This window comes from Macaca mulatta, chromosome 14 (genome assembly GCF_049350105.2).
Source record: "Macaca mulatta isolate MMU2019108-1 chromosome 14, T2T-MMU8v2.0, whole genome shotgun sequence".
In the NCBI taxonomy this organism is placed as follows: domain Eukaryota; kingdom Metazoa; phylum Chordata; class Mammalia; order Primates; family Cercopithecidae; genus Macaca; species Macaca mulatta.
Genome location: NC_133419.1, coordinates 121,703,914 through 121,719,722, shown reverse-complemented (window position 1 = coordinate 121,719,722; position 15,809 = coordinate 121,703,914). Strand labels below are relative to the sequence as shown.

General features: G+C 38.9%; 1 protein-coding gene across 3 annotated transcripts in view; it reads right to left on the bottom strand.

The window, feature by feature from the left end:
• Nucleotides 1-14,592, bottom strand: part of TBCEL (tubulin folding cofactor E like) — a 69,538-nt gene extending 54,946 nt beyond the window's left edge. Inside the window, exons 1-2 of one of the 3 annotated variants that reach the window (XM_028832648.2) lie at nucleotides 14,403-14,592; nucleotides 2,082-2,189 (exon numbers count right to left, since the gene is read on the bottom strand). The gene's annotated coding sequence lies outside the window, so the exon portion shown is untranslated. 3 annotated transcript variants of the gene reach the window in all.
• Between the last annotated feature and the right edge of the window lie 1,217 nt (nucleotides 14,593-15,809).

The window sequence follows — 15,809 nt, the reverse complement described above, 5'->3', positions numbered from 1 at the left end:
TTAAACCCATTAAATTTTCACTTTGTGAACTCTTCTTCTAACCTCATCTCCAAAAAGCTTTCTTCTTTTGAACAATTATCCACTGTATCCAAACTCTGCCAGATTCTTAGACAATTTAGGTAGCTGGAATTTTTGTTTTGTTTTCTAAAGCAGTCTTTCTGATCTGCAGCACAAGAGTATCCCCAAAAAGACTAATTTATTCTGGAAAAGCATACGTATATATGTTTTTCCCTCCAGGAAAGATGAAATAAATCAATGAATAAAGGTCTACTAACGAGGTTTATTCTAAATATTTGCTTTTTTTTTTTTTTTCTGAGACGGAGTCTCGCTCTGTCGCCCAGGCTGGAGTGCAGTGGCCGGATCTCAGCTCACTGCAAGCTCCACCTCCCAGAATATTTGCTTTTAAAAAAATACAACATTTGGTGGGCGCGGTGGCTCACGACTGTAATCCCAGAACTTTGGGAGGCTGAGGCAGGCGGATCACCTGAGGTCAGGAGTTCGAGACCAGCCTGGCCAACACGGCGAAACGGTTTCCATCTCTACTAAATATACAAAAATTAGCCAGGCATGGTGGCACGTGCCTGTAGTCCCAGTTACTTGGGAGGCTGAGGCAGAAGAATCGCTTGAACCCAGGAGGCAGAGGTTGCAGTGAGTCGAGATCATGCCACTGCACCCCAGCCTGGGTGACAGAGCCAGACTCCATCTCAATAATAATAATACTAATAATACTAATAATAATACAATGTTCATTCTGAATTTTTTACAATTTCCAATTGAAAATAAGTAAATAACAACAATGGCAAAACCAGTAACCCCACCATGTAGTTTCCCTTTTTATTAGCTAAGCTAATAATGTAAATAAGTATTATCAAAAGCTTTTCATATCTGAAGCACAGAGCCACATCCACACCAGGAGACTTTAGATTTCACAAGCACATGAAGCCGGAGGATGTACCTCATGGTGTGTATCCTTCCAGACCATTTTTTCCATGCTATGTAAATATATATTTTTTACACAAAGATTGAATATACAATTTTATAACCTGCCTTTTTGCAAAATAGTCCATGAAAAATTTTCCATGTCAGTAAGTGCATATCTACCTAATCATTTTTAAGGTTTATAAAGTATTCCATTAGTAAGTTTTTGGAGCTGAAGTCATGAATGACAGCTATCTCTCCCATATAAACACTTCCGGGACATTGACCAAGTCAGCGTAATTAGGCTGGATGGTCTCATTCTGTATGGCACTTCCAATTTCATTTATCCCGAAGTATCTATACCTGTGATTCTATCTCAGTTATTGTAATATAGCGAAGTGGATGCTCTCTTTGGATGAAATGGAAAATAAACTAATTATAATCAACTTTTAGCACTATTTTGTAGAATTATAGTTAGCCAATTCACTAACTTAACTCTTAGCATTCTAAAAGCAAAATGAGTGTAGCTGATAAATCCCTTATCATAACACACCATGCCACCACGATTTCACACCCTACTAAGAACCACCCTGTGTCTCAAAGTCTCTTACTCAACTATATGCTACACTATACGCAAGTATAGTAATGTGGCATATCGACCTTTCTTGATAGGAGGTTTTTTTAAAATCCAGCACTGCCAGATGAAATATGAATTTGGACTCCTGATCGTTCCTTTAATTATGCTATCAGTCAGCCACTACCACCCTCTTCTTGTATCACAGTACTATGCTTCTCCTTAAAAGCACTACAAACATTAAAATACCTATCAAAAAGCCTTTATTTCATTGTATTAGTGACAAAGATATCTAAAACTGTGACTATGTTATCAGTGAGAAGTACAGCCTCAGAGCTGTCTATATTTTCTACTAAAGAACTATACTGTGTTTAAGGTACTTCAGATGTTGAACAAAGACACAAACTTTTTTCATCAATGACTGCACATTAGCAACTATGATTGACTCTCATGCTTGTAGTCCACCCAAATACATAAACACAGCCCTTGAAATTTCTAATCCAAATACGCTAGCCCCAGAATGTCATAATTTTGATGAGAAATATGAGGGGAAAAAATCAAGACAATACTACTATTTAGACTGAAGTACCTGTTTGTGTGATATTTCTAAACACTTCTTTCTTCATTTCCACAGCCTCTCCTCATCCAAAAATGTTGGTTTAAACCAACTGTCTATATCCCTATTAAATTAGACATTCTGAAATATAAGACAAAAACACTTTGCATATACTTTCAGCAACAAAAACAACCAAAAAGGTTTAACATTCACTGACTTTTACTCCAAGGGCTTCCAAGGAGACTTCAACCCTGCCCATCCCTCCACCGTCACCCTGCCCCACCACACACATCCCCAACTCCTTTACAAACAAATTTACATCTACTCCTACCTTTCTATTTGGCCCAGAATTCGATTTGGTAAAATCCCAAGGCTTTAAAGTTACATTTATTCAAAGCAGGATCAGATATATTTACTCTTGAACTGATGTCTCCCAACCAAATGTCCCTGTACTGAAATTAACAATCATTTTAAAGCCTAGTAATTTTCCATAAGCACTCTCTGAAACAGAAAAACTAACTTATCTCTATTTACAGGATACGAAACTGGGGGAACTTGCTTGGGTTTTTGTGGCCTTACCAGCATGCTAAGTCATACTTTCTGTAGCTCTAATCTGTCAAGCCATTCCATCTTTACCAAAAAAGGAGTATTTCATGTCAACAGTACACAACATCACACAGAAGACATGGAAACATAACTTACAAAAATGTATGAAATCCATTACAGCCAAAATTCCTATTGTAACCACATCAAAGTAACTGAGCCAAAAAATTAAGCAACAGTACTGACTGGTCTAATCATCAAAGGGGAAAAAATTATTCCCAACTTTTCCATCCTTCCAAAAAGCAAGATTCTTTTTCCTGAATACATTAGGTTTCATCAGAAGAAAATTGTATATGCATGTTTTCTTTCCGCTGTGAACACACAAGTTTAAGGTCATTACTTAGCTGTTTACAGAACAGATTACCCCCATTATCTGTGCTCTTCAGCAGCTACAGAAGCCATCATGTTAAGGAAAAGCCTCATTAGGAACAGACCACCAGTTCATCACTCTACAGCTTTTCAGAGCAGTTTACAAACCACCCTGACTAATAACCAGGGATTGCCAGAATGTTGAAACATCAATCACACATAAAGGTTGCAAAAGTTTGCAGGTCATTAAAAAAAAAAAAAATCCACATTTTTTTTTCACTAGCCCCTCCTACATTTAGTGCTATGGCAATATTGACCAGTGGTAATAAGTGCTGGTTCTAAAACTAAACTCCCTGGGGATGTAAATCCTGACTGATTCCACTACTCTGTGCAACTGTGGGCAAGTTACTTAAGTTCTCTAAGTCTACCCTTCTTCATTCACAGGAAGGGATAGTAGCCCGCAACTCCTAGCTCATAGGGTTACCAAAGAATGAATGGAGATAATATTGGTAAAGGGTGGTTAGCAAAGTGCCTGGCACATAGAAAGCACTTAACAAATATTAGCTAACTGTTACTTCTCCTGCTACCAGAATTACTACTACCATCACCATTCAGTGAACATGGTAGCATGAACAGAATGTAAAGCTGGAGAACTTGCAATTTTTGTTCAATAGATTTAATCTAATTTTTAGGTCCAAGGACTATGCTAAATTAATGCCAATTAATGAGTTGGCACAGTAAAAATGTCTGACATTTATGCTACTCCTCCTTAATTGGAAGAGCTTGCCCTTACCTCTCCACCTATCTGAATTTTATGCATCCTTCAACACACTACTCAAAATATACTTTAGAGATGAAGCATTTTCAGATACCTCTCCCGATAGTGATATTTCCTTTGAGCTAAGCTCATGTTAATCTTGCCTCCAAATACTCAGTGGGCGATTAATCACATACTGGCATGTCATCTTTTCATTTTAAATAATATACCCTTATTTTTCATGTGTAGCAATGTAACTTTCATGTGTTTGTCTTGTGTCTTCAAACTGTACAGCTCTTGAGAGTAATAACCATATCCTAATGGTTCTTTGCATCTATCATATACTGGAACCTTGCATATAACTGACACCCCATAAATGTGCTAATCAGTAGGTTTTCTAATCACTTTTGATTGTGCATACCAAATATATTTTATGTAATATGAAAAGTAGGTTTATTAATAAACTCTGAAATCAAAGTACTTTAGAAACAAAAATTCTTCATAGCTACAGCTAGAATACATAATTTTATCTACTCCACGGAGATTCCAAAAGAGGTGCCATCATGTCGCAGTCAGAAATATTTGCCACTGCAAGTTAAATTATTCAGCAAAAACCACAACCACAAAAGATTTAATACTGAATATATGATTTTTGTACCCATACTATACAACTCATATGCAAGAGTTAATAATTTATGCCATACTTCAGAACAATAGGTGCTGCTCAGTAACTCAAGATGAATATATGTGCACTGCTGGTAGGAATGTAAATGGTGCAACTGGTGTGGAAAATACGATTGTTCCTCAAAAACTTAAGCATAGAATTACTATATGACCCAGCAATTCCCCTTCTGGGAATCTACCCAAGAATCAAAAGCAAGAGTCAAAACCTATTTGTACACCAATGTTCACAGCAGTATTATTTACAATAGTCAAAAGGTAGATAAATGGATAAACAGAATGTGGCAGATCCATACAATGGAATACTATCAGCTTTAAAAAAAAATTGACACATGCTACAACATACATGAACCTTGAAGACATGATGCTAAAAGAAATAAGCTAGACACAAAAGAACAAATGGTGTATGATTCCACTTACATGGGGTAAGTTCACCGAGACTGTAGAATGGTGACTGTCAGGAGCCAGAATGCATGAGGAATGGGGAGTTATTAATTAATAGGTACAAAGCTTCAGTTTGGAAAAAGAAGAAATTCTGAAGCTGATTGATGGTGATGGTTGCACAACAATGTGAATGTACTTAATGCCACTAAACTATAAAATGGTTAAAATATGTAACAAACCTGCACGTTATGCACATGTACCCTAGAACTTAAAGTATAATAATAAAAAATAAAATAAATTAAAAACAATTTTTAAAAAATAAATAAAATAAAATGGTTAAAATAAATTTTATGTTATGTACATTTTACTATAAAATAAACATTTTTGAAAAACACAGGAATATAGTGTATGCTATATAAAAAAGATGAACATAGGTGAGGTCTACCATTTCTGATTCTTACTCTCAGCACTTATCAAATTAATGCAAATAATTCACTTGAGGATCTTAAATCATGAGGGATAAAACAGCCAAGTCTCAATAAATACATTTAGTGGGAGATCTGATTTACGATGTATACAATCTTCATTCATCTTTTTCTTGGAATCCTTTATCAATGGTCATGAGGAAAATTGTCACTAATGAGGGACTAATAGAGCCAATATTTAAATTTCAACCTCCAAATGGTATTTCCCTTTACAAAACTTATGCCTTAAGTTATTAATAATGCCTATGAGAAAATATCCTAATACAACTCTCATATAATAAAAGTTTAATAGTTTAGACTTGTTTTCAACATTTTAAGAGTTGCAATTATTTCCTACAATTATTTGCTTCAATTTACCTATGAACTAAATAACATGATTATAAATAAAGGTATTCTCAAAAAAGTCTCTTTATTGACATAATGGCATCTACCAGAACACTTAATATTAGAAAGATTCACAGCATTATTCTCTTAAAATAAAATGCTATAAAGATATGTGTAAATATGACAGAGAGGGGAAAGTGCTAATGCTAAGTTTCCTAAAAAACTGCCTCTCTCCAGTATTTCATAGGTTGAGTCTCATTCTTCACAAATTCCCTATCTGCAATTTTCCCTACTTGCCAAAAGGTACTCGTTACCACAAAATCAACACTTGCAGCATTTTCGTGGTCATTTGCAGATAAGCACAAAGTAACAAAAAATTTGAGTTGTTCAATGTGTATGCTCCCTGCTGAGGTAGAACAAGGTGGCACTATGCCTTCTTGTTTCAGCTTTCACAATATAAACAAGTGTCCTTTCCATGATCTATCCAGTGCCATGCTTTTCATATTTTTGTGCTTTTGGTTGGTGACTTCACTATTTAAGTAGTCCCCAAGGGTAGTGTTGAAATGCCATCTAGTGTTTCGAAAGCACAAAGAAGCTGCAATATGCCTTATGGAGAAAATACACAATTAGATCACTTTATTCAGGCATGAATGTAGGGCTGTTTGCAGTGAATTCAATGTTAACGAATCAATGATACATATTAAATATATTTACACAGAAACTAATATAAAACAAAATTATCTACTGATTACTTGACAAAATGTTATGATTAGAGGCTCACAGGAACCTAACCCTATATTTCCCCTAGGAGTAACAATTTCCATATTCACTAACTCACTGTTCATGGCAACTTTATAAAAGTACTGTAAATAACAAGAATCAACTGTATTCTTACCCTGGGTAAGAAAAATAGACCAATGAAACAGAAAACAGAGCCCAGAAACATGCCCATGTAAATATGGCAGGGAAGTAGCATAGAGATCAGTAGAAAAACATTAAGCTATTCAATAATTGGTGCTAGGACAGTGAATAACAATCTGGGAAAAGATGAAATTGAATCCTTACCAAAAAATTCACCTCCACACAAAATATGAAAGCAAACTTTATCTCCTTGAGAAAAAAATAAGTTATTTCTTCTAATAGGAAGAGAACTTTATGATCTTGATTTAGGGAAATATTTCATAAAGAAAACATTTTAAAAATCCATTAACAAAAAGTTGAGCAGTCAAATGAAAACTTGGCCAGGCATGGTGGCTTACGTCTGTAATTCCAGGACTTTGGGAGGCCAAGGCAGGAAGATCACTTGAGCCCAGGAGTTCAGGACCAGCCTGGGCAATATAGCAAGACCCACCTCTACAAAAAAATCAGTCGAGCATGGTGGCATGTGCCTGCAGTCCCAGACACTTGGGAGGATGAGGTGGGAGGATCACTTGGGCCCAGGAGGTGAAGGTTGCAGTGAGCAGAGATCACACCACTGCACTCGAGCCTGGTGACAGAGCAAGATCCTGTCTCAAAAAAAAAAAAAAAAGAAAAACTTTTGATCGTCAAAAGACATTAAAAACATGAAAAGACAAGCCAAAAACTGGAAAAAAAGATATTTGCAACACATGTAATATAGAGAACTCTTAAAAACAGTAAGAAGAAGACAATCTAATAGGAAAATGGACAAAAGACATAAACAAATAATAGAAGATAAAATTTAAAATGGTTAACATATGTAAAAGATGCTCACGTTCAATAATTTTCGGAGACAAAAATTAAAATCTCAATGAAATACCATTTTATGCAAATCAGCAAAACTTAAAAACTCCGACAATATCAAGTATTGAAGAAAATGCAGAAGAATAGAAACTGGCAATGTAGCCAGTGGGAGTATCAATCAGTACAAACACCTTGGAAAACAATTTATTACTGTCTAGTAAAGTTGAAGACGCACATACTCTATGATCTAGCGATTCCACTTCTCCGTATAAACTCTACAGGAACTTGCACAGCAACTTGTAGTGTGTACCAGGAAACAAGTAAAAGAATGTCCATAACAACAGCATTGCTTAAAACTGCAAAAACCCTGGGGGAATTGCCGGTGCGGGCAGGGGGCAGAGGGAGTGTAGTGTGGAGAAGCCCTTACATCTAAGAAAGGCAATTGGATAAATTACAATATATTCATAAAATAAAATGGCACACAGCAATGGAAATTAACATTTGGTAATTCATTATGCCTACTTCCTCATCAACACAAATGGCTTTTAAAAAACAATGCTGATTTGTTCACACAGGGCAGGAAAAAAAAAAAACAATGCTGAATGGTTAAAAAAAATCACAAGAATATATACAGTATAATTCCATTTATACAAAATTTTAAAACATGGAAATTAGCCATCTTATCATTTCAGGTCACATACCTATGTGGCAAAAACTGTAAAGAAAAGGCAGAGAAAAAACACAAAATTCAGAATAGTGGTATCCTTTGTGGATAGTATGATCAGGAAGGCAAAAATGGAACTCTGAATTCCCTTTCCAAATTTGCTCACCCTCCACTCTTTCCCATCTTGGAAGTTATATTTGACTTTTCTCTTCTTCTCATAACCCCATGTAACTAACCAGCAAGACCTATCAATACCACATCCAAAATATCCCAATTTTGACCAATTTTGTCCATCTCTATCACTTTATTCTTGTTGAAGCCATCATCAACTGCTCACCAGAACCTCTTGACTCTTGTACAATTCATTCTCCACAAAGCAGCCAAGTGATCTTTTCAAAATTTAAGTCAAATCATGTCCTTTACACTCTCCAATGGCTCCTCTTCACATGCAGAATAAAATCCAATCTCTTCATCATAGTCGCCAAGGATTCATTTAATCTGATCACTGCTTACGTCTCTAATCTCATTTTCTGCCACTCCTTTCCTAGCCCACTATTCAGCCTCCGTGGCTTTCTATCTCTCAGACTTGCCAAGCTGATTTCCCCCATGGCCTTTGCATTTGCAGCACTGCGCTTTTCCTGTCTCTTGGCAGAGATGCTTCATCTCAGTGTTTAGGTCTCAAATTTAAACACGAATGTCACCCTCTCCAAGAGGCTGCTTCTGACCACCCCATCAAAAACAGCATTACTGCCACCATCACCCATGGTGACTTCACCCGCTGTCATTCTTTATAGCACGTATCATAATCATAATCTGTGAGTTTAGTGTTTGTTCTCCAGCAGAAAACAGGTCCCACACAAGCAGGGATTTGTCAGTCCAGTTCAGTTTTGTACAGAGCAGTGTCTGGCATATGATAAAAAATATTCATTGGATAAATGGAAAGTGAATTTTATTATCAATAGACATGAAGCAACACCTTCTGACAGTGAAAGGAAAATGAAGCTCACCAATGGCAGAATGAGAAGAAAGAAAAATTTTGAAAATCACTGGAAGCGCATTATTCCAAGAACAGTTTTAAATAACTTTTCACAATAGTACTTGTTATGGTTCACATTCCTAAGAATGATTAGTGATTAATCAAAGTTTCACACAGTTTTAAGATCCTAAGTTTGGGAAATGTGCTACCTGTTTACATTTCATTTTTAGAAGAGCACTGTAACTAAAAAAGCATGGTCTTCAATTAGTTCTGAGTTCACTTATGACTCTACTGTGTAATTTGAACAAGTTACTTACCTATCTCTATGCCTGCTTCCTCACTTGTAAAATGAAGCTATTAATAACTATTTCACAGTTAGTGTGAAAATTACATGAAATAAAGTTTTTGAAGCATCTAATTAAGTACCTGGCATGAAGTAAGTGGTCAATAAACTAGTTACTATTGTGAAAGCTGAGACGTCCAGACAAATGGAGGAGCTGATATAAGTCAAATAAACAAACACCCTCCCCTTTTGGCAGAAGTGGGAATACATGCCAGGATTAAATCGTTTTCCCTCCAAAAAGACAAATGTACACAAAGGTAATATATAAACAAGTATGGACGAAGGACTTTGAGAACACTGAGGGAGTGACTATCTTCACTAAGGAGGTCAGTCACATGTAAAACTGAGTTTTACAAGACAGCAGCAGGAATTTACTAGATGAAAAGAAGGGGAAAGCATGTGCACAAATACAAATGAGTGAGAGATGCAAAATAAAGTGAGAAATGTAGTGTAGTTGGTGTAGAGTATATGTGGGAGGACGGCTAGAAAATAAAGAATTGGTAGGGCCACACGGTAAGGGGCTAAGGTCCACCATTCGAAAGTTTGCACTTTATTCTTCCATCAGTGGGAAGATGAAGGGGACATGCTAATTTGACACCAATTCTTCTAAAGACGGCAAAACATCTTTATGACTTTAAACACCACATAGGGCCACAATCTGTTAATGTAAAATGGAAAATATTTTAAGCTTTAGTTCTTAAAACCATATGAGCAATTTGTGTATTAACAATGACTGACCTGGAACCTCTCCTCACGATGCTTTATTAATTACTCTGGTGACCACTGTTGTGCTAGGCATCATCATGACAGCAGATAAAATCTATCGTAAGTTTACTATGTGTTGTGTACTGTGTTGTTTTATATGTATTATCTCACCCAGTTACCACAACACTTTTATAAGGGGTACTATTACCCATTTTGCAGATCAGAAAACTGAAGCAGAGAGGTTACGGGCCCAGAGCTAGTGACAGAGCCAGGTCTCAAATCTAGGCTGACTTCAAGGCCCTAAAATTAAACCAGTTTGCTGAACTATGATATTGCTCAGTTTATTAACATCACTTGCTGAAAAATATGAGTGCCTACTGCAATTTAAAGCATCATGTTAAGTCAGTTACTTTTAACTTTTACTGTATGGAAGAATCATCTGGGCAGATTGATAAAATGCAGATTCCTAGATTCCACCAGAGATTCTGATTCAGTAAGTCTAGGTTAGATCTGCTTTATTTTATTTATTTTTTTAAACAGTGCCTCACTCTTCTTGCCCAGGCTGGAGTGCAATGGTATAATCACAGCTCACTGAAGCCTCAATCTCTGGGGCTCAAGTGATCCTCTGGCCTCAGCCTCTCAAGCAGCTGCGACTACAGGCATGTACCACTATGCCTGGCTAATTTTTAAATTTTTCATAGAGATGGGTCTCCCTACGTCGCCCAGGTGACTTCGACTCCTGGACTCAAGCGGTCCTCCTACCTCAGCCTCCCAAAGTGCTGGGATTATACATGTGAGCCACAATGCCTTGCCGGATCTGCATTTTTAACCATATGTTCAGTCAATTCTGAACTACTTGGTCTATGAACTATGCTCTGGTAGACCCTGTGCTAGATGTCCTAGTGATTCATGGGTATTTGAGCCTCGTGCTCACTAGGCATTTATAATCTAAAAGGGATAAAAATAAGGTGCACAAATAATACAAAGCAATATAGCAAAAATAGTACAGACAACATGAGCAACAAAGACTTCAAAGAAGAGAGGTCATCTGAAATGAAATGAGAGGGTGTAGGATTTCATAAAGAAGGGGAACATTTTATATGCAGACTTTCCGGGATAATTTTACACACATAGGAAGGTACATGAGCAGAGGCCTTGGCAGGCAGAGGAACTGCATTTACGAGTCTAATGATGATGCCAGAAAAAAAAGTAGAGAAAGTCTGTAGAAGGCCCTAAATGTCAAGCTAACCACTATGGGCTTTATGTAGTGCCTGTCCCTGTACTGGAAAGCAGCTAATGGTTTTTGAGGAGGGAAATGAAATAATCATAGCAATATTCTTTGGAAGAGTACTTTCATGAAGCTATGGAAACAAAAGACAAAGGGAATATTCCGGTTGTTACCATTCTAATCCCGAAGAAATAAGGCAGAACAGGTAGCATGAAAAAGGGAGGAATGGTAAATCTTAATAACTATCACGTGTAGGAGAAAGGCAGCAATCGCAAATGATTCCTTCACCCTTTAAGCCCAAATTGTATCACTATCAGTTTCACGTTACTTCTTACACAGCTAACCAGGCCCAAAATATATAGAGTTCACTTATTTAAAACACAGCCCAGGACTAAGTAAATTGGCCTCCAAGTAGCCAACATACATGTCACACACTAAGAAAAGAAAAAAAAAGTATTATATAACAAATATAAGCATCTGATTTTCAAAACCATAGTAGTTTGGAAGCAAAAATCAGAAGGGGAAAAGAGCCTGCTACAGGTGGACATGCTTAAGAGTCTAAGGATCAAAGAAGAAACAAAACTATTAAAAAGCACACACAATCACTCAGGGTCACTTCTCCATAACTGTTTATTGACAAGAACACGATTCCCAGAAAAATGATATAAATAAGAATCTTCCTTAATGTTCCAGGCACCTACCACAAAAGAAAGTCTTCTTTAAACATTCATTAAAGTTAAGTATTTTAAAACAAACAATATTTCCCTGATTAAGAGGTCATTTTTAAAGGACGGCTGATATATGCCAGCATAACTCCTCTATCAGTACCTAAGAAACAATTAAAGGCAAGAAAGATTTATAACACACAAAGTTTGAAGGTGATAGAATGTTTTCATAAAGCATTTGATCAAGAGTGTGACCCCACTGAGTGTAATTTGGGTACTTCTGTCCTGATGACTGTGTCTTTGAATTCTATGTTACAAATAATATGAACTCATCCTCAACAAAAAGAAACGCTATTAAACTGGTCTTAAATACATACCCTGTGTACCTACTGAAATTAGACAACATCCTTTGACACTCAATGTCCTGCAGCAATAGGCTGTGTAACAACTTTTCAAAAGACTTTAACATTACAACATTTAACATTACATGAAGGACTCTCACTTTGTTCACCAACAGTCATTAAGGTTTATTATGAATTAATACCATTTTTCTAAGGACCCCACCTAAAATTTTTGTAAGGGGAATTAAGATGTTAACTGATTCAAAGTTATACTTAGGTTGATGATTAAGTTTAAAATATATACCAAAGTCACAGACTGTAAGGCTTTTATATATGTCTATGGCTTTGGTATATATTTTATCGTGTATTTTTCACATAATTTTCATCATGTAACAAAAAGTATATCATATTACTGGAGTAAGAAGAATTTGGGATGTTTCTAAATAGCAGAAAAGAAAATCAGTGTATCTTCACAACATTGGAACAGTAAAATAACATTTCTTTAACTATGTTGTGGTGATAAAGCAACTAAGTGGAACTAGGCCTCTCACATTTCTCAGACACAGCAAAGGATAGAGAAAACTAAAACACACAAGCATACACAAAATTTCATCAATCAAATGATCTGACAACTTTCAGATATTGAAGATCAAGATTATGGTACTTCAGAAAACACAGGTCAAATATCTACGTGGTATAAACGTCTAAACCGAAGCAATCAATTGCACCTAGCTGCCCTCCCTCTCCCCCACCCCCAAAAAAATCCATCTTTTTAGAATCATCCCTGCTCTTCAGAAGCTTACAGAATGAGGACGCTGAAGCCAAATAAATGCGCTTTTCAGTGTTTTTCAAACTGCAAGTTGTGACCCACAAATCATCAATTTAGTAAATGTCAGCCAGCAGGTTTTTTTAATGCAAGAGGGTGGAATATAATAGAAATTAGCAGAACATATCATATGTAATAAAGGTAAATACTGCTTTGTGAAAGTTTCCCTTCATACCTAGGCATGTACTAGATCTGAATGTAAGCCATACTTAATACTGTGGGGCATGATTTTTTTTTTTTTTTTTTTTTTTTAAAGTTTGAAAGTTACCACCCTAGAGATCTGGGTCTAACGCTGCTCAGGACCCAAAGGGTGAATGTTTTCCTCAGTCCTCGGCACCTATTCATACTCCTTGCTCAAGATAGACTACTGGAAACTAACTTAAGAGCTCCACAGCAGCATGACGTGAACAAGGGACAAGCCCCAGCTCAGCCTGTATTTGGACTTGAAAGTATTGCCAGCTTCTCTCAACAGCCCTAGGCGTTGCCTATAAGTTCTTTGTAGCCTAGCAACCTTCAGAGTAGAGCTCCTCCTTCCTCCACTGACTGTATACAGTTCAACACTTCCAACCAACTTTCCTCAACTACAACTTCTGGAATCACCGTGTTCCAAGAAAAGACAGTATTAAATCTCCTCTCTTCACCAATTCCCAAAATGTCTTCCTACTAGAAGACCTAGAACTCAACAGAGAAGCTCCACACAGATCCTTACTTCCCCCAAGATCCCAGCACCCTCCTGTCAGTCCCCATCTTATTCCAACACCCTCGTTCTCAGTCTCCCAACCTTGGCGCAAATCTTTTATCCCAAAAGCCCTTATTCAATTACCACATCCTTTTATCAGCCCTGGTAAGAGCAGGCCTAATGTCCCAAGGGCCTAGACATGCCAGTCCTTCCCCCAGCAAACCTCCCTGGGAACATGTCCTCTTTTCTGGGATTCAGTAGTTCAGAGACAAGTTTCCTATTTCCCCAGGAGTCCCAGACACGTCTCCCTCTTCTAACAGCTAGGAGGCATCTACCCATCCCCCCACGCTGGGGCACGGTGAGACGCCTGGATTCTCCCAGGAACCCGGGCAGGCTCCCCAACACGCCCTCCTCCAACCCGGGGCCACCCCCCAGCCCAGGCCAGCCCAAGACCCTCCCAGCTCCGCCCTAGCCCAGGCCAGGCAGGCCCCATCCTCCCTCTAGCCCCAGAGCAGGTCTCCCATCCCCACAGCTGCTCGAGACAGGCCCCGTGTGGCTCTCAGCCCCTGCCCAAGTGTCCTATCCCAGCACCCTGCAGGAGCGACCCTCCGCGCCTCGGCTCCGGAGGGGAGCGCCTCGGGCCTCGAGAGCCCGGTAGAGCTGGCGGGCCTGGCTCCACTCACCCCTCAGCCCGGGAGGCGGGGGAGCTGCTGCGGCGGCTCCTCCGGCTGCGCCTCTCCTCCCCCCTCCCGGCCACCGCTGTCGCCGCCGCTCAGCCTCAGGCCTGTTCCCGGCCGGCCCCGGCCCGGCTCCGCTTCACCTAGACCCCAAATCTGGCCGCTGGAGCCCAGTGTCCTGCATTGACCCGGAAGCAGCTTTCCCGGCCCAACAACAACACGTGACCCCGCCGCACGTGTCACGTCCGCTGCGTGAATGGGAGGGGGCGCCAGAGGAGCTGGTACTCCCTAATCGAGCTGGGGTTGCCATGGCGACGGGGATGGCTGTACTGGCCTGGGCTTCACCAGAAACACCTCATCTGCTCTTTCTCGTGCCCATCCATTGAGGGGACATCCCCAGGGGCAGAATAGGAGTACACATTGTCATATCAGAGGACAATAGGAGCTGCAGAAAGGAGCATTGGGCTGAACCTTTCCAGAGACACTTGGAATCTTGACCCGGCTCTGTTACTGATTTGCTGTGTGACCTTGACCAAGTCTGTTCCTATCTCTGGCTTCAGCGTCCTCAACCATAAAATGAGGGAATTATACTAGATGAGCCCTCAGGGTATGGTGGCAGTCTGAACTTTCTTCCGTGCCCCCTTCACAAGTAGCATCCCGAGCTTCCAACACCAATGTAGTAACAGCAGCTTTCATTTATTGAGCACCTTCTAGGTACAGGCGCTGCGCCTGTGCGATTTTTAATTTTTATAGCCCTCCAAAGAGATGGTATTTATAGAATTGAAAACAAGTTCAGAGTGCTTAAGTGATCTGTCCAAGACCACCCAGTTAGTAAACGTGACCAGGGTGAGATTTGAATCCAGGTCAGGCTGGCATCAGGGTCCATGCACTTCACTTTATGCCACGTTATTGCTCCAACTCCATGCTTAGTATTATTATATCTGACTGTTGAGCTGTGATTGCTGAGGTACTCCTTTGTCCATTTCTTTTGCAGAAACATACATGGAATAGGGATGGTGCTGGCTCATCCCAAAGTGAATTCAGCCTTGTATGGGAATATCCCCCGAAGTGCTAGGAGATGAAGATGTCTTTGTGCATACAGTGTATGTGCTTTTGTGTGGTGTGTGCCAGAAAAGAGGTGGGGGATGTAATGTGCATGCACACGTCTGCATTGGTTTCTAGAAAGGGGAAACAAAATTCTTTAGGAGACACCCAATAGCAGCTTACCATCATCAGTTCCTGGAGACTTATTTTGTCATTCTGTTTTGTTTTGTCATATCCCATAGGTAGGACTTAGAGAGGTTAGAGGGGGAAAAAAAAAGCCAGAAGGACGTGGATAAAGAAACTGCTCTGGGGATAAAGGGGATGATTTGCCAAGAATTGTATCTTAGGTTTCTTAGGAGGGGGCTTTAC